This window comes from Arvicola amphibius, chromosome 2 (assembly GCF_903992535.2).
Source record: "Arvicola amphibius chromosome 2, mArvAmp1.2, whole genome shotgun sequence".
Classification (NCBI taxonomy): domain Eukaryota; kingdom Metazoa; phylum Chordata; class Mammalia; order Rodentia; family Cricetidae; genus Arvicola; species Arvicola amphibius.
The window spans coordinates 172,879,490-172,889,015 of NC_052048.2; positions in this window are offsets into that span (position 1 = coordinate 172,879,490).

Consider the following 9,526-nt stretch of genomic DNA (forward strand, 5'->3'; position numbering starts at 1 on the left):
GAAAGTCAGGACCGTGAGGGAACCTCCAGCTGGCGACAGATGGGGAAGGTGACTGAGCCCCACATTGGAGCACTGGACTGAGCTCCCAAGGTCCCGATGAGGAGCAGAAGGAGCGAGAACATGAGGGAGAAAGTCAGGAACGAGAGGGGTGCGTTCACTCATGGAGACGGTGGGACAGAACTAATGGGAGATCACCAACTCCAGTTGGAATGGGACTGATGGATCATGCGACCAAACCCGTCTCTCTGAGTGTGGCCAACAGCGGGGGCTGACTGAGAAGCAAAGGACAATGGCTCTGGGCTCTGATTCTTCTGCATGGACGGGCTCTGTGGGAGCCTTCTCAGCTTGGTCGATCACCTTCCTGGACCTGGGGGGAGTTGGGAGGACCTTGGTCTTAGCATAGAGTGGGGAACCCTGATGGCTCCTTGGCCTTGAGAGGGAGGGAGGGGAGGTATGGGTGGAGGGGAGGGGAGGGAAGGGGGAGAAGGAGGGGAGAGAAAGGGGAGAAGGAGGGGAGGGAGGGGGGAGGAGGAGGGAAGGAGATGGAAATTTTTAAATATAAAAAAAAATAAACCATGAGAAAAAAAAAAAAAAAAAAAAAAAAAAAAAAAAAAAAGATCCTGCCTTGGCATGTTAGTAGGGAAGAACTTAGTAGGCAGGGAAAACTAAACTGAATGCTAGGAGAAAGAAGACAGAGTCATAGAGAAGCAATGGAGCCACCGCAAGAGACAGACATGCTGAAACTTTGCTGGTAGGCCAAGACCTAGTGGTGATTTGCAGATTAATGGAAATGGGTTAAATTAAAATGTAAAAGTTAGCCAACGAGAATCTAGAGCTAATGGAACAAGCAATGACTTAAATAATATAGTTTCTATTTGATTATTTCAGGAGTCTGGGTAGCTGGGAAACAAGCAGCCCCTTACAACAAATTGGTGCCCACATGGCCAACTAAAATTCACTTACAACCTGAGAGAGTTTGTAAAGGAATTATAGGCACAAAAATACAGAGTTTAACACAGCTTCTTGATGTTTGCTGGTGGCATGCAGCAGGTTCTTTAAGAGAGGTTTTCCTGACTCAGCAGTAGCAAAAAAAAAAAAAAAAGTCACAATGTTTTGAAATGCCGACTTTCTAGGCCATGCTGCTAGGGCAACCTCTGGCTCTTTCAGGAGGCTGAGCATTTAAATGGAGTTTGTAAGTGGTGTGTTACAAACTGCTTAATGGTTTGACATAGACTGGCTGCATGCTTGGAACTGGAGCAATGTGCACAATTGGCAGAGGCAGTGAAGGGATTTCCACCATGTTGGACTGTGCAGACAAGCACTAATAATGCTGCAGGTTAGATTCTTAAGAGGTGCTTAGCATTTTAAGAAGTGCTTCTGGTCAGAAAATAAATACAGATACATAATAAAGACAGATTCAGATTTTTTTTAAAACACTCTCTAAATGGGTCACAGTGTTGGATAAATGTATGTAAGCTTGGGAGAGAAAAGGAAAAGAGAATAGAAAGTTATAAAAATAAATAAGTTGAGTACAGACAGTGATATATTAAAAGGAGCAAAGAAAAATAAACCATGTAAAAATGAAAATTCACAGAGAGTCTGGATTATGTATATTATTGTGTTTTCTTTGAATTTTTGACTGTGAAAGAACTAAGTACAGAGAGACATTTCATTATATGGGCTGCTAAGCTAAACCAGCATATATGTTTTAAATGTATCTTGAATTCAAAGTATGGGTTTCAGGATATGTTGCCTTAAAAAAAGAGGTTCCGCTTTTGTTTCCACAAAGGATGAGAACCTGTGGATTGCTTCCAGACTAATGTGGTTTGGTGGATCAAGAGCCCCATAAAGGTCACTGTAAGTACTCCCCCAAAAATTACTTCACCCAACTGCTGACTGAGGTAAACCTAGCATACATGATGCACCATGAAAGGTCTAATTAATAGCACCTCCAAACCGTGGGAAACAGTGTAGAAAAGGACTATGCCAATATTTTCACATATTCTTTATAAATGTTTCTTTACATTTAAAGTGGGATATGCTGTACATATTTGCATTGGTATGGATCTTGGTTTATTGATACAAATTTATGTTTAATTTTATTAATAAATAATCATCTATAATAGTCAAGTTGTAGTCATAGTAGTTATGTTTCCTAGATGTACAAAGATATATTTCAGATGGATGAAAATTCTTCAAATCTTTCAAAGACCTTCAGAATATGGCATTTAAAATGTTTTAAGAACTTAGAACTTTTTAAGGCATGAGACACATCTGCTCCTGGCAGTACCAATACATCAAGAGGTAGATGAGCATAAAGAGACTCCTCATAGAGTTTGTTAGTCATTTGGGCAAGAAACTGTTCTTGCCTGGACTGCTTGATGAACTGGGCATGCAGAACCTGCAGAGACATGAATGTTGAACTTGCCTAAATGTGAGACAGTCCTTTGGGATTCCTGTTTCATGAAAATTTCTGTTAGACATTCTGCAGAACAAAGAAGATGACTGAAAAACTGGCACTATAGTTGGAATTGTCTTTGAAATTTCTTGCTTCATGGAAAAGTCTGCCAGATACTATGGGCCTGTAGGCTGATGATGGGTACCCCAATGCTACAGAAGAACTTTAGGTGACTAGCCAGGTAGCAAGATGTCTCTGTCAATTCTAGAGTTTTAGAAGTTGCTTAAAATGCACTTACTGTTTACTTAGGTAATGTTTTATCCTTCTGGAGTCTTTGGTGGAGCTGAAAAATTTATAGTTATAGTTACAATTTTCCTTAGTTATGATAAATGGTAAAGTAGATATAAATATTATAACTATAATTCTTGTTTGATACCTGATTTGTTATATGTAAATTTACTATGTTAAAGTTAAAACCATCCTTTTCATTTAAACAGAAAAGGGGAGGTGATGTGGGATTCCCCTCTGTATGCTGTGAATATCATTGCCAAATAAAGAAACTGCCTTGGACTGTTGATAGGGCAGAATTTAGGTAGGCAAGGAAAACTAAAATGAATGCTGGGAGAAAGGAGGCAGAGTCAGAGAGAAGCCATGGAGGCACTGCTGGAAACAGGCATCCTGAAACTTTGCTGATAGGCCACAATCTCATGGTGATGCACAAATTAATAGAAATGGGTTAAATTAAGATGCAAAAGTTAGCTGATAAGAATCTATAGCTAATGGGCCAAACAGTGGTTTAAATAATATAGTTTCTGTGTGATTATTTCAGGAGTCTTGGTGGCCAAGAAACAAATAAACAGCCCCTTAGTACAGAACAATGTCTCTAGTGCATTCCTAGCAAGCTCTTACATCTTAAATTATCCCATTCTTATCATTTTATATTTTATTATGAGGCTTGTGGACTACTGGTAGTTCTGGGATACATCTGTCTCCTGCAGCAGCTACATGGCATCTTCCTGACTCTGCCTACTCTCTCTCTCTCTCTCTCTCTCTCTCTCTCTATATATATATATATATATATATATATATATATATATATATATATTACATTTTTAAATGAGCTGTACAAACACAATACCTTAATCAAGAGCAGAAATTTACTTATAACAAAATTGACCTTAAATTTGTATCAATAAACCAAGATTCATATAAATCCAAACTACTCATATCTATAACATATCCTCATTAAACGTAAATAAACATTTATAAACAATATTTGAGAATTTGGTTGTAGTTCTCTCCAAACTACTTTCTGCTTTTTGTTGAGCAAAGTAATTTTGGGGGTATTCTTTTGGGGGATCTTGGTCCATCAAACCACATTAGTCTGGAAGGAATCCACAGGTTCTCATCCTCTGTGGAAACAAAAGAAGAACCCCTTTTCCAAAGCAACAAATCTTTAGACCCAAATTTTGAAGTCAAGATACATTTAAACTATATATGTTGGTTTAACTTAGCAGTTCATACAATGAAATGTCTCTCTGTACTTAGTTCTTTCACAGTCAAAAATTCAAACAAAGCACAATAATATACATAATCCAGACTCTCTATGTATATTTCATCTTTATATAGCTTATTTTTCTTTATTCCTTTTATCTATATGACTGTCTGTACTCTGCCTCTTTAAAGACTTTGTTTGATTTTTTAAAAAAATGATTTACTTTCTTTTATAACTCTCTATACTCTTTCTCTCTTTTTTCCTAAGGCTATGTACATTTTTTAAACCACCTGGGACTCATTTTGGGGTCTTTTTCATTTGAATTTGTCTTTATTGTGTATCTGTAATCTTTTCTGACCAGGACTGCTTCTTAAAATGCTAAGTGTCAGGGCAAGGACTAAGGCTGCTTTGTCTTTTGGCTCCACCCATTTCAACATGGCAGAGGTCCATTTACTGCCTCTGAGACTTCCAGGTGGGAGCCATTTTCACAACCTCAACTCTGGTAACCAGTTGGTCCATGCTGCCACCAAGTAACTTACAGCATGCTGCTCACAAACCCCATTCAAGTTCTCAGCCTCCTGAAAAAGCCAGAGTTCATGCTAGCAGCAAAGACCAGGAATCCACCATTTTGAAGCCACACTGTTTTTTTGCTACCACTAAATCAGGAAGACCTCTCTTAAAGGAGCTGTGGCATGCTACCATCAAACATAATCCATCCAGGAAAAAAAAGTAGTTAAACATTGGGGTTTTTTCATGTCTAGAATTCCTTTCCAAGCTCTCTCGGGTTTTATATGTATTTAGTCAGTACACATTGGCATGCCAATGTGTTGTTGGAGCCAATTTGTTTCCAGAGGCTACTTGTTTGTTCCTGGCTGCCCTGACTTGAAATAACTACACAGAAACTATATTATTTGTAATACCATTTGGCCCATAGCTTAAGCATATTGCTAGCTAGTTCTTATATCCTAAACTAACCCATCTCCATTAATCTGTGCATCACCGTCATGGCCTACCATCAAAATTTCAGTGGGCTCCCACAGAGGTGTCTGTCTCCAGCAGCAGCTATATGGCTTCTCATTGACTCTGCCTACTCTCTCTATAGATTTTTTTCCAGGCTTGCTTTATTTTGTTAAGCAATTGGCTGAAAGCAGCTTCTTTATTAACCAATGCAGTAAAACATGTTCACAGCATACATCACCTCCCACACCAGAAGGGAAAAGAAAAATCAGCAGTTCAATTCAATCTGAGTCGGAAACTCCAAGTTTCTAGAGATGTGGTCATTTCACTCCCAGTGCATTATCACTCAGTCTTCTATTTTGAAAACTCAATTCCCCCTCTCAAAAAGGTGTACTGTCACTGAGAACGCCAGAGCATAAGGATGTGATTTTGATTAAAACAAGGGTTACAGATACAACCAGTTAAATAAAATCATGCTGGATTGATATGTGCTTGATCCAACTTGCCCGGGCTTCTTCACAAGAAGAAAACATATACAGTTAAGAGAGTGACCTTGGAAAGTTGAGGGCAGTGACTGCAGTTTAGGTGTTATAGCCCAAGGTTTGGGGCTCTACCAGAAACTGGAACAGATGAAGGAAGGCCTTCTAAAGCATTGTTACCAGGCACAGCCCTGCCAGCACCTGTCCTTTGGACTTCTACTTTCAAGAACTGTCAGACAACAGGGGTTTTTTTCTGTTTGAAACCAACCAGTTCCTTGTTATACCATCTATGATTATTAAATTTCCATGATATCTTGAGTGGACTAAAAGATACAGATAGTAGGCTGAATGCTGATGGGTGTGTGTCTAGAATGTTTAGCATGTAAATTAATAGATCGAGTAGTAGAAAAGATCTTAGTGGAAGCATTTAAATAAAAAGTAAAACCCAGCCAGACTATTTTCTTGGAACTTGCTTTTGAGGGAAAACCTCAGTTAAAAGTGTAGTGACCTCAAATTACAAATGAAGACATAGAATATTGAGATGAGGGGAGAGCTCTTCTACCTAGGATGCTCACACAAAGAACTTTACTGTATATTTGCATATTAATAGGTAATGGTAGTAGATATTATATTAGTATATCACTGTTCCAGTGTATTGTAGATAATGCTGCTCTAATGGCAAATTTCTTCATTCTGATAATGATCTCAAATCAGAAAGAAATCTTGTCCCTAGTGGACAAGATTTACCTGTAAGTAAGGAATTGATAGTGTCTGCTGTGATTTTTTTTCCAATTGAGAAAAAAGTAAAACATGCTTTAAAACTGGGTAAATGGAAGTGTGGTTTTAGCTAAACAACACTAAACATACATTTATTGGTTTAGTCCTTCAACTTTCATGTTACTAAATTTTTTTCAAAAGTAGAATTGACTAAAAAAGCTGCAAACACCAAGATTAGAGACCATACACATACTAGACTAGCAAAACTACATGCACATACATACATACAACTACATAATACACATACTAGACTAGCAAAACTTAGTCATCCTGCTGAACGCTATAGACTACGTGGACAAAGCAGAGCTCTCACACAGTGCTCATGGGATCTTCAGATAATGGTGCCTTGGACCATTAGCTGCCACCTTTTTATGAAGTTAAAATACATACATACTATATCATTCCAAATGCTTAGTTCTAGTTATTTACTGAAGATGTAAAACTCGTTTTCACATAAAAAAAATTTACCCGTGGATATTTGATTATTTTATAATCAAAATTTGAAATGACAAAAAGGCTTCTTCTCATGGTTTGGATGTAGAAAGTTCCCTATGGATATATAACAGTCTGTGCTGTTTGTTGGTCAGAGGAACAGGGTCAACCATGAACTAAAACCTCCAAGACAGGGAGCTGAAATAAACATTTCCTCTTTTTAAATTGATTGTGTTCAGTGTTTTCTGCAGTAGTAGAAAACTGGTTAATACATAACGAAAGTATAAATAAAATATAGAAACACATTGTGGTATATCTATAAAATGTAGTAATTCTCAAAAACAGAAAGCTATACCACTGACATCAACAATATGAATCAGTATGCAACATATTGTACAAGGTAAAAATTGGACTGAAGCCACATATTGCCTAATACTATCTATATGGCATTTATGAAAGAGAAAAAATTTAAAAATAGAAAATAATTGACAGGTAGAATTAGATTCACTATAAGAGAAACAGGGAGTTTCAGGAATGCTTGTATATTGGTGATAGTGGTTATGTAACCATACATGCTTAGAGATACATGCTAAATGACATGAATTTATGCTACAAAAACTACATCTTAACATTAAATTTAAATAAAACACAGTATTTGTGGAAAAATTAGGTCATTATGTACAAATATCTCTCATTTGGAATGAAAAGGAAAGTCCTTAAAATAGCTCAGGATGTCTCTTCGGCGCTGTCAATTTCTTCCCGCACCTTGATTGTCTCGAATGACTCTGGACACTTTGCATCCTTAAAATCTATTCAGTAGGATCCTGCCTCAGAATTGTTGTAGCGCAGTTCCTTCTGCTTCAGGATGTAACTGCAGTGTCACCTTTGCAAACAACATATTCATATTCAACTCTGATCTAGTCTCCCTTCCTCTATGGTACTTTTCAGCCAAATACACATTTTGCCAATTTATTAATTTGTGTTCAAGCTAACATGCTGCATAATGTACAACAGTACTCTTTGATACCTGTTTAATGGACTGAGTGTGATGACAAAGAGGTTACTAGGTGATCTTCCCTTAATACCATTCATATCCTTTTATGATAGGCTAAAGCTAATTCCACCATAATTTGTAGAGAACTGGAAATTTTATCTTAGCTCTTCTTTTATGAAAATCGGCAAGTAATGGCAAAAATAATTACTTGGGATATATTTAACAAGCAGCATCACAATTTTGTTAGGATAACACAAATCAAATCAATTTTAGCAAATAACTTGTTTTGAAGAAATGGAAAAATGGATGTCTTTTTGCCATCTGGCTTCTGACCCTCAGAAAGAAGAACATCACTTTCATCTTCCTTGGTCATTCCATCATTTTCTATACAATCTACACTGTACTTATCACATGCAATTTTTTAATGCAAAAATGTAAAGATTAAAGGCAATCAGATGATTTCCATTACCTAACCTTGTATGAAGTACAGAGTTATATAAATGGCCAAAGTATTCGGGATTAAAGTCATGAATTTTAAGACTTTAGAATTGTAAATCATAACAGTCTTACATTATTTTATTGTGATATCTAGCTGTAAATATAGATATATTTGATAGTATTTATTTTAACTATTCTCATACCACAAAAATTCCCTGCTTAAATAACCCAACACCATTCCTAGAGTTCTGATGATTATCTTAGACTAAATTTTGAGTGAGCTTTCTTCTTCTCTTAATAAGTAGAGTAAACCACTGGATGGAATTTAGATTAGAGAAAATATAACAAAAACAGTTAATAACAAAATGTATGTTTCAGAAATTTCTTTCAGTTGAACCATGTCTATGAGAAAACATACAAATCAAATTCTATTTAGGACAGCTTAGTTTGAATACTAAAGTGGCAAGGGTAGGATATAATAAAAGGTCTGTATATCAACTACTGATCATCAAAAGGCAAGCATAGAAAAAGTAAATTTTAGTTTCACTGCCTACATTATAGTTCAATAACATGTTGTAACTATCTAGTCATCTATTTCATATTCAAACCATCACTGCTTCTATACCTAACTTGTTTACAAATATCTTCTAGTTATTGAGTTCTGACATTTATCCATAACATAGCATTCTTATTAGATGACTTCAGTGAATATTCATCATGATAACTCACAAATATTCTATACAGCTTTGTCATTGTTTGAATAAAATGCTAGAGGATGAATACTTATACAGAGGTTTGTTCATATTGCAGTTTTGGAAGGTAAAAGTCCAATATTAGGCTCCTATGTCCATCTATCTGGTCTCTAATGAGGCTCTCATGCTGCCTCATAACATGACATAGTAGAAAGAAAAAGAGGGAGAGAAATCTCTGAGCAGATGAAACCAAACATGTCGTGTGGGTTTTCTTTGTAGAATACACTCATACTTTGCATTGCTAATCTGGGTTTGTGGGAATCAGAAATTCTATAAATGTCATTAGTCATGATAGTATCACCTTTATAGCCTATTCACTTACCACTGGGCCTTATCTCCTGATTGCTGTACCCTCTTCTGCGGCCACATGAGGACCAGCTTCTAGTCCATTTAGCTTTGAGAGACACCTTTAAACCAAATCTTTATCAAAGCCAGTTAAACTAAAAGATTCAATTGCACCTAGTGATTTCTTGTTCTAGTATTTCTAAAATAACTTCTCTCTTCTTGGATTTTCTACTCATCAAATCTTCCAACACCACCTCCTTATGTGGGCTGGCCATCAGCTATCACATAAAAGCTTCATTGTTTTATATAAGTCTGACTTCCCTCTTCCCTGAGAATGGTTATCAAATTTTACGCATTCTGTCCACCACCCATCAGCTCTAAGTTTTTACTGTATTCATTCATGCTTTCTCTTGGTTCTTTCTACACATCCATCCCTCCTTGATTCTTTGACCAGTCTGAGAATGAGTTCTACTCACAGGTACTGCAAGTAGTAGCATGGAAGCTTCCATAAAATGAGTT